The 3,519-nt window shown below is 41.4% G+C and overlaps 1 pseudogene; it reads left to right on the top strand.

Moving 5' to 3' along the window:
* Window positions 1-432: 432 nt before the first annotated feature.
* Window positions 433-3,196, top strand: LOC124372617 (annotated as a pseudogene).
* Window positions 3,197-3,519: the final 323 nt, after the last annotated feature.

Below are 3,519 nucleotides of genomic sequence, written 5' to 3'. Positions count from 1 at the left end.
ATTATATGTATTCTCAAATGTTTGCTATATCGATAGCTTTTCGTCATATTTTGACACATCATAACTGGTATGTTTCTCAGGCTCCATAAATAACTTACAGTATTACACACTGCTATCGCTGACGTTAACTTTCCATTCGTTTGTCATTGATTGTTTAATTTTTTTTCTACACTGTTTTAGCTATTGGTTAGTTATGTTTTCTCTGATTTTATACGGATTCACTTTTTCTGGTATTGTTTATGCGATCTTGTATCAGCATTATTATTGACGTAACTGTAAAATGGTGAAACCTTTAAGCAAATAAACAAGTAAATACCTAATATAATTTCTAATGTAAAAAGAACAAAAGTCAAATGAATTTACGACGATCAACTAATTATCTACTTCCCTATAGACTCTGCTCGTCTTGTAAAAAGTATGTTTTCTTTCGTAATGACATATTCACTAATTAGAGAGCCTAAGGGCAGCAGAGCCGAGCCGGTGACCCAAAATGTCAGGGAGGTCAGGATCTCGTCGGGACGCCGGCGTCGACGCAGTAAGGGGGCTCACTTCGATCGACGCCGCCCTGCCGCCCCGTCACACAATAAAATAATATCTTCTTTTGGTGGACGGTTTGTACCTCTCGTGCATCGAGCATCGATAGTCGCTCTATCGGTGAGTAAGCGGAAGTCGCGGAACTGTGATCGAGTCCGTTATCTATAAGAGTAATATTAGGAGAGTTCTATAACTAAGGCGTGTCTGTTGGTGCTTTCGAACCCCAGTGGAGTGTTGTGACTACTGAAGTAGCTGGTAAACATGTGGTTTTGAATGTGGTGATATTGTGGTTATGTCCAATGTTTACTGTGTACACCAACGGGTACATCTGTGAGGTACGGTTTTATATAGTTGCAAGTGTTGTGTTTGCGTGTAAACGAGTACAATTTTAGGTTAGGTTTGAGGCTAATGACCGATGATGCGTGTTAGAAGTAAGATGTAAGCTGTTATTTATCGGGTGACTATTTCACCCTCCCCTCGTGTTTTTTTCTGAAAGTGTTTTCTATCCTCTATCACCGTGTGGTTTCCCCGGTGTCGGTGCTCTGCCCCTGAGGCAAGACGAGGCCCCCCGCTCCCTATCCGGCCAGCAGTCCCGCCTCGCCGTCCAATGTCCTGTAGTCATGCAAAATGAACCCTCTGACCAAACCTTAGACGAGGAAAAAACAGATCCACATAATTGGCACCCTTATACGACTAATACCTTTGGAACATCCTTCGGCATAAAAACCATCAGGACACTTTGAACCGCAAAAGTTTGATCAGCGTCCACCAAATCTTCCAATCAGAGGTGGTATTCAGGTTTTACCTCCTGTGGTTCCCACCGAGAGCCGTTAACGGAAGTATACCCAGTCAACCTGTAGCGACTCCTAGGCCGAAACCTAAGCCTCCACTACCACCCAAAAGAGATGAACTTACGCGCTTGACCACTGTAAGAAGAGATCCTGTTCAGCATCCTCCAGCAACTCCTGCCAGACCTCAGCATCTAGGAGAATCACAACAGCTCGACCAAGGAATTCCAGATGTTGTTTCAACACATTTAAAATACGAAGAAAAAGAAGAGGCTCAGTGTCCTCCAGATATACCCACCCAGGCCGGAGGAGAGAGTGCTCTTAAAGGTTTAGAATACTCAGTGGAAGATAATGCACCAGACGAAGAATTTCAAGAAGACTTAGATCTACCCAGACCCGATTTAGATTTGAGCCAAGACCAATCCTTAGAGAGTCCCTCCTCTGAAGATGGAGCGACTGCAGATATATGGGTGAGAGCTATAGATTCTCCGATTAAAAAGCGTCCATCGGGTGAAGAGGTTTTAAGTCAGCCCTCTAGTCGGCATGCTAGTACAAGTGACGAGGACAGATGATAAGGAATCAAAACCACTTATAAGAAAAAGATTCGCAACAGTCTATTAAACACAAAGCCACTTTAGATAAGTCTTATATTAAATGTCTAAGAGAAAATGAAGATGTAACTGCTCAACCTAAAATCGAAGAAAGAAATTCAAACTTCAAGTAGTGTAGAAGTACCTAATGATAATGCTGCTCAACAGTTGACATCGAATCAGTGTTTGTCCCCAAATGTATATAACGAAACTGCCAAACGTACTCCCTCTCGAGTAGTTGGAAGTGAAAGCCTTCCGTGTAGCCGGCCTAGTTCTAGAGCTACTAGTAGATCTTCTTCTCCTGCTTCTTTTGTAAGCGAGAAAGCAATCTTCCTCTAAACCAGGGAGAATAAGTGCTGCCGAAGCTCTTGGAGTGATAGCTAAGCCTTGTCCTAGACCACCAACTTCAAAGCGTTCAAAGCAACCTCAAGAATATCGACGGCAGTCGTTAGGAAATTTGTCGGACTCAAAACTATCAATAGGTTATGATCGCAGTAACTGTAGTATTATCATGTACTATAAGAGGACTTTGGAATTCTGTTGGTGAAACAGAAGTAGCATCGGAAACCGGAAGAGAATACCGAAGGCACGAAAGGGCTCAAAGAGGATCCAGCGCTGACGGAACAAGAACTCTATCTAGGATAAAATTTGAATGTGGTCACCCAACTTGGGACGGTACTGATAACATACAGGGGTACTTAGACCGTGACACTCAGTCAGTCACGGGGTATAGTACTTTATCACGAATCGGAAGGTCCAAAACCGATAAGTATTTTGCTAGGTCTACCACACCAGTTCAAAGCGGTTACTCGTCTGGTGATTCTTCCAGCGTCAAAGAGGAGTTGGTTTCCAAAGAAAAATTTAAAAGTTACAAAAGTTGACGCAAGCGGCAGACCAAAATCTACTTGTAACTGCGGACACCATTCGGCCTCTACAGTCCAGAGTAGACACGGGAAAACGCACATTTTCTGTAGAAGAGTTAACTACCGCTTTTGCAAAGACAGTGTTCGGAGTTTACACGAGCTTCATCAGGTTCAGGGTCTGCTAGAGGCTCTTTTGGTAAATCGCCGAGAGTTACGTTTGCTCTTGCTGAAGATATGGGGGCAAGTGGTGGAGCGATTTCGAAGCATTCGGAAGCGGAACGCCCTCCCGGTGGAGCTTCGAAAAAGATTTTTAAGAGGGAAATCCCTTCCTAATCCATCTACGGATTCAGACGACGGGATCGACCCGAGGGCAAGTGGGATGCAGCATAAACAATTCCATGGTGGAGGTCAAATGCAACCATGTCAGGTAATTAATTCAATCTCTGGAATTCTTAGTATATATATATAACTATCTATTTTTACATCAAAATAAATCGGTTTGCTATAACAACAATATATTTTTATCACTTACCAGGTTGAAGTAATGATTTTCATTTATAAGTATGAAAATTAAGCCAGTTCTACAAATATATAATTAGTCGTAAAACACATTGTTAGCCTTTTAAACTATATATATATATATATATATATATATTATATATATATATATAAACTTGTCAGACGTTAAATAATTTGTACTATATCAAAAATATAAAAGGAAATAAATAAAACAAATGAAAATAA

This window comes from Homalodisca vitripennis, unplaced genomic scaffold (assembly GCF_021130785.1).
Source record: "Homalodisca vitripennis isolate AUS2020 unplaced genomic scaffold, UT_GWSS_2.1 ScUCBcl_3649;HRSCAF=9308, whole genome shotgun sequence".
Taxonomy (NCBI): domain Eukaryota; kingdom Metazoa; phylum Arthropoda; class Insecta; order Hemiptera; family Cicadellidae; genus Homalodisca; species Homalodisca vitripennis.
This window is presented reverse-complemented; position numbering and strand designations above follow the sequence as displayed.